Source organism: Dermacentor albipictus, chromosome 9 (assembly GCF_038994185.2).
Source record: "Dermacentor albipictus isolate Rhodes 1998 colony chromosome 9, USDA_Dalb.pri_finalv2, whole genome shotgun sequence".
In the NCBI taxonomy this organism is placed as follows: Eukaryota; Metazoa; Arthropoda; class Arachnida; order Ixodida; family Ixodidae; genus Dermacentor; species Dermacentor albipictus.
In genome coordinates, this window is record NC_091829.1 from 127,338,787 (window position 1) to 127,347,458 (window position 8,672).

Here is an 8,672-nt window from a genome sequence, read left to right on the forward strand (position 1 = left end):
CGTGACAACTAGTTCATTCCTCCTCGCAGCCACCATGCGGCACCATCTGTTCACCACAGGAGATTATCCAGAAATACGAAAAACCATCAGTGAGAGCCTTTACGTGGACGACCTCATAACAGGACCGAACACAGTCGAGGAGGCTACAGATTTCTACAGAGCGGCACTAGATGTTATGAATCGAGCAAGCATGACACCGCGTAAGTGGAACTCCTATTCCAAGAAGCTGCAACAGGTGTTCAACGACGAAGGAACCGGATGCGCCCTTGGCTACGTGGAATGTCCAACAAGTGTCTCACGGGTCCTCGGACTTGTATGGGATAAGGACAGAGATGACCTAGCATTTTCCATGGAGGCCATCTTAGATTTCCTAGACCGAAACAGCAGTACCAAACGATCCATTCTTCAACCGTCGGCTCGTATATATGACCCACTTGGTCTCATTTCTCCGGCCACAGTTACAACGAAGTTGATGTTTCAAACACTGTGGGAATTGGGTATTGAGTGGGACGCCCCTCTTCATGAAAAAGTCAAAGCAGCTTGGACGCAACGGCACACCCAGCTACACCATTTAACGGACATAACAGTGCCAAGACGATTTGGCAGCTTACCCAACGATAGCTGGAAGGAAGTACACGTCTTCACAGATGCCAGCCCCAAAGCTTACGGCGCAGTTGTATATTTGCGCATCCCCGGGGTCAATGAAGCAAACGTTACTCTGGTCCTCTCAAAGTCCCGAGTAGCACCAATTAAGAGAATTTCTCTTCCAAGACTGGAATTGACTGGCATGGTGAAAAAAGGTGCTTAAGAAATGTGTGACTTGCAACCGTTTCTACAGCCGAGCTGCACTGATCCAGTCGCTCCTCTGCCTCGTGAGAGGGTGCAACAAGCTCCACCCTTTCATATCACCAGTGTAGATTTTGCTGGCCCACTGAACACAAAGGATGAAGGAAATGACTGGAAGTCTCGCATCGTTATTTTCACATGTGTAGTGACGAGGGCAATACACCTTGAATTGGTGACCGACATGTCCACCTCAAGCTTCCTAATGGCATTCCGAAGATTTATCTCGACAAGTGGAGTTTGTCGAGGGATCTTTTCTGACAACGCTAGGACATTCCAGCGCGCTTATAAGGATCTAAGGCGACTATGGATAACAACAAGAGGAGAAGAAATTCATAACTTCTTCGCTAGCCACCAGATACGCTGGAATCTTATGGCTGAGAAAGCTGCTTGGTGGGGAGGATTCTGGGAAAGAATGGTTCGATCCATGAAAACATCGTTCAAGAAGGTCTTGGGAAGCAGCTACTACAACTTCGAGGAGCTCACGATAATCCTGACTGAAATTGAAGCTGTCATCAACTCTAGACCCTTCACTTACGTCTACACGAAGGTGAGCGAAACCGAACCTCTAGAACCATCGCACTTTCTAGTGGGAAAGCGACTGACCACTCTTCCTGACAGTGGTTCCGCTGCAGAGGTGGCTCAGCTTCCTGGTCAACTCACTCGTCGCTGGCACTACCGACATAGGATGGTCGACCAATTTTGGCGTCGCTGGCAAAAAGAGTACCTGAGGAGTCTTCGATCAGCACATTTTGCTGTGGCAAATTCGTCAAGCACACTGAAGAAAGGAACTCTCGTTTTATTCCATGAACAATATCTACCGAGGCAACTGTGGAAAACTGGACAAATGGCAGAAGTGCTTCTCCGACGAGATGAAAGAATCAGAGCTTGCATGGAGCGCGTGCCTAATGGAACCACATTCAGAAGAGTGATTCAACTGTTGTACCCAATGGAATACATGGACGAATGCCCTGAAGCTCATTCCGGGGGGAGTATGAAGAAACTGCCAACTTTAGCCTCATTCTTTTCGTCAAAGGGCAACCCTGTGCTGCTCCGAACTCGCTCGGCAACGGGCATCAATATCGAAATAAAGTTTAGTTGCTTTGTTCACCTCAAACGAAGTATTCGGTTCTTTTTTGACCTGTCATAATTTCCTCAAGCAATCTCCATACGTGGACCGGTCCTGACGTTAGTGCAATGCCGGTCCGGCACGTGACGAAAGAAAAGCAGCCGTTAAGCACTCCCGATACGTGGGCCGGTCCCGAAGGTAGTGCAATGCGAGCAAAGCACGCAGCGGAGGTGAAGCAGGTGTTAAGCCCTCTCCATACGTGGGCCGATTGCGAAAGTAGTGCAATCCCGGCCAGACCCGCGGCGGAGGTGAAACAGGCGTTAAGCACTCTCCATTCGTGGGCTGGTCCCGAAGGTAGTGCGATTCCGGCAATAACTGCGGCGGAAGTTGAGCAGGTGTTAAGCACTCCACATGCGTGGGCCGGTCCTGAAGTTTGTGCAATGCCGGTCCAACACGCGGCGGAGGTGAAGCAGGCGTTAAGCACTCTCCATACCTGTGCCGGTCCCGAAGTTAGTGCAATGCCGGTCTGACACACGGCGGAGAAGCAGGCGTTAAGTACTCGCCACATGGAGGCCGATCCAGAAGCTAGTGCAATTCCGGCCAGACCTGCAGTGGAGGTGAAACACGCGTTAAGCACTCTCCATGCGTGGACCGATCCCAAAGATGCAATACTGGCCTGACCGGCGGCAGAGGTGAAGTAGGCGGTAAGCACTTCCCATATGTGGGGTGATCCAGAAGATATTGCAATGACGGGCCGGCCTACGATGGAGGTGAAGCAGGCTTTAAGCACTCTCCATAGGTGGGCCGGTCCCGAAGATAGTGAAATGGTGGGCCGACCCGTGGCGGAGGTGAAGCCGGCGTTAAGCACTCCCCATACATGGGCCAATCTCGAAGGTAGTGCAATGATGGGCCGACCCTCGGGGGAGGTGGTGGTGGTGATGAAAATATGAATTCGTCGAGAGAAAATGTTTTATGACATTACATATAGGAAGTCATGATGGGTTCGTTAGGTGGCGCTCACACCGAGTCTTACGGCGACTTCTAAAGCCCAGGTCAGGGCCAGTAGTTGAACCTCAGATTGCGAGCTGGTCATCACCGCCTCCCACTGCTCTCAGTGGGATAGCTACAATTCGGCTCTAGGTTTGAGCTCAGGGGATTCGTGCAAGATGTGGGCTAAATAGGCTTTGTCGACGTCGCGTAGCAAACATTCGAGGGAGTGGATCCCTGGGTAGACTATGGATAGTTTGTTCGAATTCATAGTAAAATAATTTTGTGCGCACAATTGACAAGGACACAGTGAAGGCTTATGCATCTTTCAGCGCACTTTTTCATAAGAAATGCTTCTGCGATTTCACGTGTTAGTTTATTTTTATCTGAAAACAAAAATGTCAGTGTTAAAAAATATCGGATCACAATGACATAGAATGCAGTGGTTCGACAAGTGCGAATGATTTTCTTTACCAAGAGAACGTTCATGTTATTTTAGACGGGTGTTTTGTTAGTCTCGTTACCTGATTAGCAAAGCTTTCTTTTAGTCGGTGGCAACAAGATTTCACTAACGCGGCCCGAAGGCAAGACACCGCTATTCCGCTTTTTAAAACCTTCGAATGTCCTGATTTGAAGTGTAATATGGGCTTTTTTGACCTAGGGCTGTACATCCAGCTAATCAGGTAACAAGACTAGCTTCGGTGGGATTCCCGGAACGCATTATAGTCAGAGCGGCCGAAAAGGTAATAAGAATAGTTAAGGGTGTACAACTTACAGATTCAAGGAACAGGATTAGCACGAACAAAAAACGCCTTGCAGTTGTACCTTACGTACATTATTTTTCTCATGGGCTAAAGAATGTTGCCAGCCGGTATGGCGTTGAAGTGGTTTTCAGCGCTCCTAACAAGGTGCAAAAACTGTGCCAAGCTATTTCCAAAAAATTAAACAATAGGGCAAAAAAACGCAGCTGCGGTATAAAAGACGATCAAAAATTCACAAAATGCAGAATAGGTGTTGTGTAGCGGCTTCCATTGACCTGTGGCAACATGCACATAGGACAAACCGCTCGGTGCATAAACGCCCGTTTAAAAGAACATGAACGTTCTCTTGGTAAAGAAAATCGTTCGCACTTGTCGAACCACTGCATTCTATGTCATTGTGATCCGATATTTTTTAACACTGACATTTTGCATATCCAGCTTTTCTGGACACGTACCAACTAGCGCCCCAAGCGGGCCCGGCACGAAGCTAGCGCGTTTTCAATGGAACGAGCGGGTTTTTCGCGAATAACAAAAGCTGCAGGCCGATTATTGAAAAACGCAGGTGACAAACGTGGTCTGGAAGACAGTCCACACGAGCCAAATGCAGTGATCACTCTATGGCACGTAAAAATTTTGTTCCCACAGCAGTTAAAGTTTTAGCAATGGAAGCCTATGGAAACGACGAAAATTTGTGCTCGATTTTTGAGGCAAGAATGATGACTGTAATAAAACTATCCAGTCTATCGTAATACGCAGAGGAGCGTAAGTAGTCCAGAGACTCAGCTTTCGATTGATGCCTCTCTCGACTCTCCACATATGGCGCAAGACTGTTCCCGAAAGCGATTTTTGCAACACTGTCGTGAAAATTGCCGTGGTATCTATAACAACATGAGCGTACCCCTCGGCGAAGCCTCGGTAGCCGTGGCCGAGTGGTAGAATACCGAGCACCTTTCGTCCCGCATCACGGCGGCCGCGGTTCGATTCCCCCTTCACAGCGGTTTTTTTTTTTAAGCAGCATAGGACCTAGTTTTGTAGTCTCTCACTAGATGGCAGAATCACAAAACCCAGGATTTGCTTTCGGTTTTGGTTTCTCAGCAGCGCATTTTTTGAAAGCCGCATAGGGCTTATAGTCTCCTACCAAATGGCATAAACACAAAACTCAAGAATTGCTTTCGGTTCTGGTTTTCCAGTGGTGCTCTTGAAATATTATGCTTTCTGTTTTTCCTTCATAAAACGTAGCAGTATCGTGTTCATTTGTTAAGTCATCGCTTTTATGAAGGTTTTATTCATTGGTCAACAAAACTAGAAGCTTGCGCATGGCTTTGTGTTACGAAAAAAAAAAAACTTTCGTGCTTTGTAGCGTGGAACCTGCAAGAACAAGATGGCTATTCTTATTGCGTTCTTCTGGAAGGTCCGTTTTCTTCGACTTTCGGCTGTCCTTAATGGCACACACTCCGAGCGAATGACGTCCAGCTGTGCCACAATGTTACCTGGTCGCCAGTGCCATTCCTATGCAACATTCGTGTGGAACAAAGGGTCTGCTAGGCTGAGTCGCTGCCCGAACGTTAATTATTTCTAAATATTCATCCAAATAAGAAATGCGCCAACTAGGAGATGTGCAGCGTCTGGATTAGTAGCTACTGTCAATGTGTTCCCTACAGCCAAGTGGTATCAATCCGTAGGTGTGGCCGTAAAAAACCATTTGAGTAAATGTCCTTCGTTCGGTGCATTTGCTTTTAATGGGCAGCATTCTTTGTCGAGTACCCCTGCAATTTGGTAGCAAAATCGTGCAATATCGTGCCTGTAACGCCAAAAGCTTGACGCATTTCCCATATAAATATGTAGGTCTTCATAAAAAGTGTTGGGGTGACCAACTTGAAATTGGAAGTGGCATCAGCATAAATTTGGGCCAAGGTGAATTTAGCAGTGATATCGGAGTGGCCCTACCTAAATTTGGGGTGAAATGGTAATAAGCCAAGCTGAATTTGAGGCTGATATGGGGGTGGCCCAACCTAAGTTTGAGGTGATATAGGGGTGGGTAAGCCTAAGTTTGGGGGAATATGAAGGTGGGTCAGCCTGGATTTGGGAATGATATGGGGGTGGGAGAACCTAAATTTGGGGGTGATATGGGGGGTGGGCCACCCTAACCATGGGCGTGATATGGGGCTGGGCCAAGCTGAATGGAGGGGGGGTAGGGGGGCTAACCTAAATTTGGGAGTGATTTGCGGTGGGCCATCCTAAATTTGAGTTGATAGACGGGTGGGCCAGGCTAAGTTTGTGGCTGATAGGGGGGTGGGCCAACCTGGATTTGAGGATGATATGGGGGTTGGCGAACCTAAATTTGAAGGTAAAATGGGGACGCGCTAACCTAACCATGGGAGTGATGTTTGGCTGGGCCAAGCTGAATTGGGGGGGGGGGTAGGTGATGGGTGGACTAACCTATATTGGGGTATGATTTGCGGTGGGCCATCCTAAATTTGAGGTGATCGAGGGGTGGGCCAGCATTAGTTTGGGGCTGATATGGGGGTGGGTCAACCTCGATTTGCAGGTGGTATTGGAGTGGGCCAATATAAAGTTGGCGGTGTTGTGGAGGCGGGCCAATCTGTATTTGGGGGTGATATGGGGTTGGTCCTACCTAAATCTGGGGGCAATCTCGGGGTCGGTCAATCTGAACTTGGGGGCGATATGGGGGTGGGCCAACCTAAATTTTGGGGTGCGTCGACTGGAATTTTGGGGAACGATTTATGAAAATTCGTGGATGGACCAACTTGAAAATTAGGGTTGGCCCAATTGAAATTGGGGATGGGCCAACTCCAAGTTTAAGGCTGGGCGAAAAAAATCGGGCGTGGCCGACTTAAAATCGGGGGGTGGGCCAATTTTAATTTGAGGGTGTGCCAACTTGAAATTTGGGGGTGGGCCTATCTAATGTTTGGGGGTGAGCCAATTGAAATTTGGGGGGCCTGTTTACGAATAGTTAGACAACACCAGTGGTGTTTCTGCATCTTTTTCATCATCGCAAAGTATGTATATTAATAATTGTTACCTAATACTCCTCAAGGTGAGCTACCATCGAGCCTTCCCAGCCCACTGGGCTGATAATGTCACAGAAGTACTCTCATCGTGACAACTGCGACGTTCAATGCGGAGATCACATGAACAAATCGCAGACTGAGCTGACCATTTTCGCACCAATGTCATTGCTAACACTACTCGCTCGTGCTAGAGGCAAAACAAGCTGACAACTATCATAATTCAACTTTCACTCGCACGCTAGTCGACACGCTCTCAGCGCACTATTTCGCCAATCATTGGATAGAGCCTTGCTGGATGTTTTACTGTCATGTTGCGTCGTTTTTCACGAAGGCCATCTCCCGAAAAGAGAATAGATTTTTGAGATTGACGAGGCAAGCTAGTATATAACTCAAACGAAGCAAATGTATAAACGGTTATAGTGATTTTTCAAAAATGAGTATAAGTAAATAAGATTTCAGATGGTATTGTTTCGACCGGGCATGACAACGAGTTTTTCCCGCCTGTCACAGTGCTTTGACCGAAAACCTAATCATTTAGCTCAAACGTGTTGCCCAATACTACATGTGCTAAATGCAGAAAAGTGCGGTGCGTGGTCACAGCTTCAAAGCCAGTCTATTTTGTGTACGGTTGTTGATATTGTAGTAATGTGGAGTTTTCTTCTTTATAAGAGCACAAAAAGAAAAATATAACAGATGGTAGCTAAGCGCAAAGTAAATTGGAAGATCTGAAACCAGCAATTATTTTTATATTGTGGATTGGTCTTCTCCGCCGGTAGATCGCTGTCGCATTACTTCAAAGAATTTTGTTTGTGTGCAACTGCAGCAAAAACGAAAATACTACCATTTCATTGTCAGGACCTTTATGCCCTCCACACACACAAGAAGGACACCAGATAATTGGCAATATCAGTTTATAAACTGACATTGTTTTGCTAATTTCAGTGTAGCGTGGTGCCTGCGGACGGAGTATTTTCTTAGTATCAGTCCAGTGTTAGCAGTGAGGAGCAGTTCGGTCTACCATTCCCATGAGGGCATACTAGCCATTGTAGCGCTTTACTGTAGGAAAAATTAAGTGCTAAAAACATGGTGTGCCTTGTCCTTTCCGCAGGTCGTCCATCCATTCTGTTATGGTGACGATCAACGTTGTGTCCGTCAGGCCTCCTCCTCATTTTTAGCTTCACCATCGCGAGAGGACAGAGAACGGAAGCTTTCTTCACAATCAGCCCCAGCGAGATTCCACCACTCGTAACTGCTGCAATTAGCATTCAGTGACTGGGCATGCTAAGCACATCCTTAGTTTCACAATGACTAGAGTACGCAGAAGAAATAGTGCTTTGGTCGCTATCACTACCACGAACCCATGTCAATGCAGATATAAGTACGTGCAGGGGCTGAGTATGCTAACCTCTCCGTTACCACCTGCTTCCACCACCTTAGATTTTCCAGGCATACCTGCTTCTTGTTTTCATCGCAGACGCATGCAGGATAAACGCGGATAACTAAAAAATCTCAGTGCCATTCCACTCTGTGAAGAAACATGACCTGCAAAGCTGTGTATGTGGGTCCCTTAATGGTGAACTTCACCTCCACCGTATGTCGGCCCCGCATTGCACTGTCTTCGAGATCGGCCCACATATGGGGAGTGCTTAACGCCTGCTTCATCTCCGCCGCGTGTTCCCCGGCATGGCATTACATACGGGATCAGACCACATATGGGGAACGCTGAACGCATGCTTCACCACCGCTGCGGGTCGGGCCGGTATTACGCTACCTTCAGGATTTGGCTCTAGACGCGGACGCGATAGTGGAGAACGTAGTCCTTAAGAGGAAGCTTTAGCTCTGGTGGTCCTATCTAAATAAATGTAAAAGGACAATTCGTTTTTCTCGACAGCCACTGCATCTAATTTGACAAGGTTTGTTGCATTTAAAACAAGAACTCAAAATCTAGTGTCTGTTGGTTTCGAATTCTTGAATTAGGTC